The 9,769-nt window shown below is 43.9% G+C and overlaps 1 long non-coding RNA gene across 1 annotated transcript; it reads left to right on the forward strand.

Annotated features, from left to right (window-relative positions):
* The first annotated feature begins 719 nt into the window (after window positions 1–719).
* LOC146301855 (uncharacterized) lies at window positions 720–9,039 on the forward strand. The gene is made up of 5 exons (XR_014755237.1): window positions 720–997; window positions 1,291–1,425; window positions 7,025–7,072; window positions 7,305–8,281; window positions 8,467–9,039. It is a non-coding gene; the product is annotated as an uncharacterized LOC146301855 (long non-coding RNA).
* Window positions 9,040–9,769: the final 730 nt, after the last annotated feature.

The following is a 9,769-nucleotide window of genomic DNA, read 5'->3' on the forward strand; positions in this document are numbered from 1 at the left end:
TCTCTCTCTCTCTCTCTCTCTCTCTCTCTCTCTCTCTCTCTCTCTCTCTCTCTCTCTCTCTCTCTCTCTCTCTCTCTCTCTCTCTCTCTCTCTCTCTCTCTCTCTCTCTCTCTCTCTCTCTCTCTTTCTCGTTCCCACTTTCTCTTATCTCCCTCCCTCTCTTTTCCCCTCTCCCCTCACCTCTCCCCCATCACCAGAGCCATCCATAACCTGGTCTGTAAATCTCCCCTAGTGTAGATGCTCTGGGTGTGTCCCGCTGACATGAGTCAACAGGGAACCTGGATATGGACTGGCGAAGAGACGGTGTGTTGATTATATCTTAATGGGTTTAGCAGAACTATAAGTGTAGGAACTCACAGTGTGTATGGCATCCTAAGGGTCAGGGATAGTCTTAGTAAATGAAATTAACTCATTTAAATAGTTCGAAAGATGTTTCAAGTGTCTCATAGATGTTGTGTGTCATTTTGCTGTAAGTGTAAACGCTTGTATCGATCTTGTGGGAGAAACACGCCTATTTACCCTGAATTTGCATAACACATGTTAGAGGGACCATTCAGGGACCCTGCCAGCCTCTGTGTCATTCATGTCTCCCTCAAAGAGAAGCTAGAGGATGATGAATGTATATCCACACCTCCAGGAAATGCACAGTGTTCTCTTTGAGACGTACGTTGGCACCGCCATCTCGAAAGGTTCCCGTGAAGACTCTCTTTTCAGACGACGCGCACCACCTGCCCCTCTCAAGTCCCATCGCAACTCAGCCTCTCACTCAGGTTCACACACCTCCTGCCTGGTCCTCCCTTCTTGGTTGGAATCCCTCCCCATTCCTCCCAACATCTTTCAAGTTGTCGAGCTGAACAGATGGCGAAATATGTAGCTGACCTAAAATACATCACTCCTCCGGGAGACTTTTCCGGCACTCAATATGGCAGAGCATTCTATGGAAAAGGGACGATTGGAAGTGGAAATTACAAAATGGCCGCCGCCACAGGGCGCGAGGGTGAGACCGTGTAAACTGCTTGCTATCGAGAGGCCGCTGTTTTAGCATGTAGGCCCTAGGAAAGGTAGTTTCAAGGCAGGAGTACTCCTCCATCTGCAGCATTTAGCAGCAAGTTGACTTTTACTCCTTCCATCAAGGACACTTATGTGTCCGTATATAAATATAACGTATAGATGCCAGGAGGGATTAACTGTAGGCAAGGATTCATATCCATGTTACTGTAAAACAAATGTTTTTTTTCAAAACAACAAACAAACAGAAATACAAATCCTTTTTCTTTCATCCACAATCAGAAAGTCTCCATGAAAGATTCCCCCGACAACATCCCTCCCGCCCTGGGGCCCAGAATGAGGACCTGACCTCCCTCCACACAGCCTGCTCCTGACCCCGATGATGCACCGCCCCCGATAATGGAAAACAGCCGTGAGGTAACGTCCCCAGGCCGATCACAGCGTGTCAGAAACAAAGAGCCCCAGTCCCGAGTCCTGAGTCACACAGGGAAGATCATCCAGCAGTGGTCTTCCTCTGCTCCCTCAAAGCGCTCCCATCATGCATCACTCCAGACACAAAGACCTCAGCCCGTCTCGCGGTTCATTGATGGTGACGATGACTGGAAGGATCTTTGATTCATTTCGGTGCTTGATGGAGTTTGGTTTGGCCGACCCAGCAGCACCCTCGCAGTACTGTGGTACAGTGGGAACCCTATCAGATATGTTCGGCGTGGAGGAACATGTGAGATCTCATTGCGGATAATACAATTGCGTATCAATGGCACAAGGTACCTGTATCAGGTTTTGGAAAAGTCCACAAATTAAGATACAACTGATTTCAATGATAAAAAAAATAAATTCTAAGATATATGTCTTTTGTGCAATTAATAACTTGGTCTTGTGGAATTTACTCAAGAATGTGCTCAGTGCCTAAAGTGCCTGCGAAATGACTTAACTTCAATTGAAGCGTAATGGTGAACAAGTGTATTGTTAGTTGAAGTTACTTACCCCACGAGAGCATTAAGACCAAAGTGAGAGCAGTGATGTTGCAGTGCTATCTTCCTACAGTCAGTCTAATGATCACTGTGATTAGCAGTAAAACACAGTCAGTCTGGTCTCATCGGCCACATTAAATCGTCTCTTAATTTAAGTTAGCAGGAACATTGAAACATGGAACGGTGAAAGTATGGAGGTCTTTTTCCACATCTGGTTCTGGGCCAAGGCTGCCCCCTGCTCTGTGTTGAGAGCGTCTGGAGAGCTCATCAAGATCACACAGTGAGATTGGAAATATCTGAATAACTTATAGCAGCTCGCTAACCCTCCATCACAACCCATCTGTCAGCAATCACACTAAGCTTCCTTATTTACTGTCACTTCTAAATTAGCTCTAGATATTTACATTTGTAAATTTTTCCAACGATTGAGCACTATTGGCAGTGTTCTATTTTAATCTATTTTTATAAGAAAGAAAAAAAAAACTTGGGTTCTAGTTTTACACGGCGCTTCACGCTGTCCGACCACTCAAGTATTCATCCACACATTTTCTGGCCTCGGGACGGGGATTGTTGTAATTCCTCTCCTAATACTCCTGTAATAACAGGAAGCAGCGATCAGGGCTGGCCCAGAGCAGGCGAAGGAAGGAGGGGTTTGTGGGTGGCTGAGGAGGATTAGCGTCCCGTGGACACCCGTGTTCAGAGGAAGCAGGACGCGGTGTCAGTTTGGAGAACCTCCCTCCCCAGCGCTGCCCTTCCGATTGGCTGCGAGACAGGAAGCCTCGCTACGATTCAGAAAAGGAAGGGGATCAGAGTTCACAGCACCCGCCCGGTCGAGCCAAGACTTAGCACAAGCTTTGTATTCCGAAGAACCCCCCTGAATTCTGAATCCGATCCGTTTTCCGTCAATTAGAATGACCCGGGGGTGGAACCAACACCACACTCCTGCTAATGTTCCTTAATTCACCTCACAAAGGGGGATATTGTGCGGGCAGACTCTGCTCTTAACGCCCGGCAATTACATCACATTACACTTGCTGAACGGAACCCCAGGGACACTTGTGAGAAAATCTTTTTCCCGTCCTAATCTGCTCTGCTGTCCAAACACCTGACAGGCTTGGCAAAAACAAAAAGCGTGTGCCATATGCAACCCAACAGGAAATAGACAGGGCTTCACTTCTGTCTCTTGTGTTTCTTCCGTCTCTCGCTCACTGGTCTCTATCCTTTCTTCTCTTTGGCTCCCTCTCCTCGGTTTCATTAAGAAATAAAACGTTCAGGAATGTTATTGGACGGTGCAGATGGCTGACATTCTTGAAAAACCTGTAGTCAATTAGACATGTACAATGCGCTTTCTGTCCTGCTAAAGTGTGGGAGTGTTGTTTTATGGCAGTTATTTATTGCCTTATAACTCCAAAATCAAATTAGTTCATATTGAAGACGTTGGTGCGCGACTCTCTGTGATTGATTCTCCTTGCAAGGTTGAGCTGCTACGACCGAACAGGGCCAAGGAAAATACGCCCAGGTCGGGTCCACCGCCGAGGTTTCCCTGGCCTGAGCGGATGTGAGCAATCCAGGCACCAGGACACAGGAACCAGGGCTTGGCACTGGCTGGGTGAAAGCTCACGACTGTTCATTACAGGTGATAAGTGCCCTCAGAGGACCGAGCCTGGTTTTACAGAAAACACTGGTGCTGGAAATATATAAAGGAAGGTCCGGGCCGGCCTTTATGGGCCCGTCCATAGACAGGTTCATACTTCAGAGTCCTCTGGAGACTTGAGGAACTGGGCCACTGGCTGGAATTGTCCCCTAGTGACTCATTTCGGCGCTACGCGGCGAGTGCAAGCAAGGACCATGCCAATTAGAAAAAGAGAATAAAATGAAATATATAGAAATATAATCCATAAATAATCCTCATGTCAGGTGTCATGTTTTACTCCTCGAGTTTTTATATCCCAATTTTTACGCCGTGTGTTTAAATTAGCCCTTTTCATGGAAGCGTTTGTGTTCAAACGATGCGAGGAGCAGCGAGCGTCTAAGCATTGTCCCTGAGTGATGAAAAATCTGCTAACAAGGACATCACAATCATGACCTGTTTGGCCGGTACAATCTGTTGTGTTTGTTTGTGGGTCGACAATTTCCAATCAGCACATGAACAAAACCTTGAGTTTACGGCAGGGAATACTTTTCACGTTGTGGAGATGCGTACACCAGATGACAAAGATCAGTTCTGGTTTCTATTTTATATTTGGATGCAGGCTGTAACATAACCTCTCTGTCTAACCCTCCGTGTGACTCCGCTGTGGTTGTTACCTGAACCCTTCAGATCATCTGTGATTCAGGGGGCCTGTAAACAGCTTGGGTTCAAGTTGCTTCGTGATTGTCCTATCACTTTCACAACGTACATGGAATCATGCGTTGTTCTCCAAACCCTGTTCCCCGTCCAACGCATCCATCGCGTCCTTGGTTCATGTTCCCCTTCTCCTCCACCTTGGCTTGGCAGATGGTAAAGACGTTATGGAACGAGGGAAACAATGAATGCCAAGGTTCCAAGCCTGCGAACAAAAGAATGTTTTAATGGTGGTGCTTAAGTAAAAAATGTTGGAATGGTTTAGGATTCAATTAGGTTATGATTGAGTGTTGACATTTCTGAGGCTGCGTGTCAGGAAACTCATTCAAGCCAGAACAGTTTGTGAGTGTTAAGTCACACACCGAGCCTTGGTGATTACAGTACGGATCACTGCAGCCATCAAAATGTGGATATTAAATGCAATTGTGGATATTTAGAAGAACTATCAATGATCTCCACAATGATTGAAATTATACATCTGGGATAAGCAATCATCCTGCATTCATCCAAAGCAACATCTTGAGTTTATTATATTTGGCTACAGCTTGTTAGGCAACAAAAGTATGCCACCTTGACATGTTTAGACCTGCACTAAATAGTAGATATAGATCTCTGGTAAAGATTCTGACAAACTTTTAAATAATCACAAGTAGGCCCATTCATCAACGATGTTAATCTTAAATAATCATAAAAAAATCTGCTGATTAAAAAGAGAACATAAGGCATTACAACGACAAAGTGTCCACAGCAGTGTGATGTAGTATGAGCGTCGTTTCCCCCGGTCTTGATGCAGCTTCACGGTGTGTGTCTCGACCCCTGCTCAGTCCTTCATGGTGAGATCCCATCTGTGCCAGCCTACGTACCCTCTCGTCCCCGTGCAGGAAGTGATAGTTTGGGACAGTGACTCAAGGTCCCACCTGGACGTTAAACAGTCCCGAGACATAAGCCAACATCTGCAGCCTCCGTTGCTGAAGTCCCATCTATAAAGGCTTAATGCCCTTGACTAGCGAGGTTGTTAACTTGTTTATAAATTGTCCTCCTTTATTTCCTGTTTCAAGCACCCTCCTGAGGCTGGCATGTGAGGCCAAAGATGACCTGACCTGCCGCACAGCAGAGACGAGAGAGACAGTGACGGGCAGATAGCCAGCATGCAGCAATTTCCAGCTTGTTATTTTCGTTGTATAAGATTTCATGTCATTAAATATTTCATACTCAGACTATTGATTACAGAAAATGACAATTTGAAATAAATACATTTCAAATTCTACATTGGCACAGCCTTATAAAAAAAACTCAATTAAAATTAAATGTATTCAATAGTATTGGAATTAATGAAACCTTCTATTTAATTATTGTACAGTGAAAAAAAAACATATTGTTAACAGTTGAATTACAAATGCTGAATTTATTGCAAATAAAAAAAAAGAAGATCACCTATAACCCTCAGTATATTGGAACCATCTTCAGGTAATTAGCTTGATAGACTGATCTCTCTGAATAAAATATGTTTACTATCTGTGTCTGTCTGTACCCTGAAGCTACAGTGGTTATGCTTCTTATTACAGACTTTCACTGATACAAAAGCAACATAGGGAAACAGCAGAAAATCCAAAAACAAAACTGAGTAAAATTCATATCTTGAAGGTTTTTCTTCAGGGTGTCCTGGGTAACAACACCGTCGACGACTCACGAATATTCTTTATGGTCAGAGAAACATAGCAGGGATTTTCAGACTCCACAATTCTCTTTTCTTATTTTTTAATTGACGTAAAGTATAAACAGTTATTTATTTATCAACAGTATTCTGTGTGTCTTCAAAGACAAGCAGAGTCTAATAAAACATAAGGGGGGGTCTGAGGGAAGGTGGGGGGGTGAAGAGGAGGGAGGAGGGGGAGAGAGAGGGAGACAGACAGACCCTAAGACCTTGTAAAGATCGTTCCTAACAGATTTTCTACCGAGGATTTGTGAAGTCCATCTCGGCTAATCACTATGGAACCCATTAGCGCTTGACATTTTTATCCGGCAGCGAAAGACTTCACATCTCGAATGCAGCGAGCTAACGTGCGCGGACAGCTTGGCGGCGCAGCCAGGGTCCGCGCGGCGCACCTCTGGGCCCACCTGAAATCCGATACCTGAGCCCCAATGCACAGCTTCCATTGATTTCTTGTCAGCAGCAGAACTTTTCAGGCCGTGTTGGGGGCCAGGCCGGGATAGGAGGAAAACACCAGAGAGGGGGTGAGAGAAATCTTAATTAGAAGAGGGGGGATTTACAGAAACCTGGTTGCAGCTTTGGGGATCTGGTCAATGAATCATACTGTATGAAGGGGGGGGGGGTGGAGAGGGTGAGGGAGAGAGAGGAGTGGCAGAGAGAACTGGTGGTGCTGTTGAAGGAAGAGTGAGATTAGAAAGAATGACAGCTTCAACGCTTTTTCTGCTGCTCTGTGTTGTCAGGAGAGAGAGGGCTGTGTGTTTTACTCAAGTCGATCTTTCTTTCTCCTGTGGAAGAGGAAGGGGGTTCGGGAGGAGGGTGAAGGAGGGGCCTTGGGCAGATTTGCACTGTTGAACTCATTACAGAGTATTACCCACTAAGAAAACATTTCGCTGCCCTAATTGCCCAATTTAGGACTGCAGGTGGTCGCAGGAGTCTAAGCACTGTTTTTCACTTACACCTTTCACTGTTTCTCATTCCTCACCACAGCCTGCCTTGGTACGGAACGTGCTAGAAGAGAACCTGACAGGATTTACGGTGAATACATAGTGTTCTTACTTACTGACAGTTTGTTTTTACAGTGCTGTGTGTGTTAAACACTTAAAAACATTTAAAATCAGATTACACAAATTAGGTATTAGTTCTTAATTTTTTTTTCCTCTTTTCAACAACGACACAACAATATTTCATGTATTTTGTAAGACCTCGTATCTAACTCATGTTTTTAAATATATCGTTTGATTTAATTCGCTCTCTATCTCTGACACAGGGACTGGTGTGCTGACGCTGTGCTCTTCAGTGCTCACACAGCAACCAAAAGAAGGAAGTATCTCGCGAGCCCTGCTCGGCGGCAGCTAGTGTGGTCTCAGCACGGTCTCACACACTGTGTGTGTTGAAGACACACACGAAACCACACACGTCCACAGCGACAAGAGACACAATTAGCTTCCAGTGGTAAAGACCTGGGGCCTTGACACAGAGGGATAATCCAGCTGTTCTTGCTCTGGGGGAGGTGAGGTCACCAACCTGAGGTCCGGTGGAGGAGGTGTGTTTTTACGAGGCCTTCGCTCCAACGGTCACCTCGCTCCGGCGAGGAGGAGATTTGAAAGCTGTGAAAAAGAGAGAGAGAGAGGCAAGGACCTTCATGAAAAGTCAGATGTTTTTAGTTAATGTTTTGTTTTTGTATGAGAGCTTTGTGCTGAGATGTTTATACCCGGCACCGATTTGTGTTTTTTTTTATATATTTTTTTTAAAATCCGTGTTTAATTTGTTTGACATCCGTCTGCAGCTCAACACATTCTCTGAATGTAAGTTTTGAGTCATCAGTTTTATACACCTCAATCAAAGTAAGCAAAGTGTTGATTATGTTGTGACTGACGGGATATGTTTAAAACACCCAGTCAAACATGACTGGCCAGAGTCACTCTTGCGACACGCAATTAATTCCTCCACCAATACCCACTTACTTAAAACAACACAGGGATTCTTCAAGTACAGTACATGAACCTGACCGGATCCTCATGGCACAGAACATACAGTAAATCCCCCCCCAAAAACTAGGATGTGATGTATTTGTCAGCAGGGGAGGCTTGTGTTTATTGGGTGGATTGATGGATCCGGGTGCGGGTGCGGTCTCACAGACACAGGGACACCATCCGTCTCCAATGGCGACATGGTCCGCCGAAAAGATGGGAGGAGGAATTACACGCATGAGTGCTACGGTCACGCATAAATCATGGCTGCCAGGTACATGATGAAAGCCCAGTGGTAGCTGTCTGCTGTGGATTTACTGCTACGGTGTGCGCTGCTATGCTTTTCATTAAAATATATGTAGACGAGACTTGTGCTCTCTGTGTCCGCGCAAGAGGGCCAAAAGAATTTATGAAAGGAAATAGCTGTACATTACTTTTCTGTTTTATTGTATTTTCCAGGGAAAGTGTCACGTTCCACTGCTTGGTGGGAATTGGACACAGGAAATAAGAAACAGGAAAGGGAGCCGATGACAACATCTGGTTGTGATTCTGAGGAGATGACGGTGAAATATGAATTCTCAACAAGCCCCACAGAAACCCATTCGACAAGAGGGCTTTATCAGTTGGATAGATGTCCTTTTAAAACGACCTTTTGAATGACAATATTGAACCATTGAAGTGTTTTCAATCCAAGTTTTTGCTGTTGTGACTTTCTCCCAATATACTGTGTTTACACCGGGCTCACCTTGAAGATGAGGATGCACTTTGTCCAGACACAATACACAACTTGAAAAACAGAGTCAAAATACAGTAAGATTGACACTCAGAAAAGACTGTTTAGCCTGCACTGTATTCCCAATATTTAAATTCAACCTTTACGATTGCAGACTGAAAACTGCGGTTAAAATTCAATGTTTCAAAAAAGTGTTATCAATAAAACAGTTTAATCACTTACAGTTAGTAATTACATTTATTTATTCAGCATTTTTCTTCAACGGCATCATGTATTTCTCTAAAGGACATTACAATGACAAAGGACACTCACAGTACAGTAGTTTGATTTATACGTGAACACGCTCCCGATAACATGAACAAAAACATGGTAGCATTGATTTACCAGCTTCAGTTTGTCACCATATTTCCCGGTGAAATTTCCTCATGTTATCCCCAGGGCAATCTTCCCCTGTCGTCTAGTCCAACTAGTTACTTTAATATTGACTGTCACCGGGGAAATAGTCAGATATCTACCATCGTTGCAGGCAATGAAGATGAAGACTACAATAACATGGATCAAAAGAATGAGTACTTTAAAAACTGACACTTTCCAACAAAACAGTGTGTTCATTTACATGTTCGATGTTTCAGAGCCCCGGAGGGGGCTGAGTCACTGGAGGATTCCTCTCGGAAGAAAAGGAAATGAAATTATTCCTTAAGAAGTAATTGAGTTTGAAACTTTCTAGAAACTTCTCTGTCCATTCTATCTTTTAACTACTGCAGTGCTTTGTACAATTAATTTACTGTTTTTTATTATTTACAGTGGTAAAGTAAATGTACTGCACTTGCCATAAGAGAAGAAAAAATGTGTTACATTATGGTTTTAATGTTCACCATTTATCAAAAAATACCATAACATAACATAATACATGGTAGTAATACACACTAATATCAGATAACACAGTACATCTCAACATATTCAGAGTTATTGTCTAATTTATTGTCTAATCCACACATTCATGTTTCATGTTATGAAGATGCACAAAAA

The sequence above is a fragment of the Hypomesus nipponensis genome, chromosome 1 (genome assembly GCF_054491055.1).
Source record: "Hypomesus nipponensis isolate SF chromosome 1, ASM5449105v1, whole genome shotgun sequence".
Taxonomy (NCBI): domain Eukaryota; kingdom Metazoa; phylum Chordata; class Actinopteri; order Osmeriformes; family Osmeridae; genus Hypomesus; species Hypomesus nipponensis.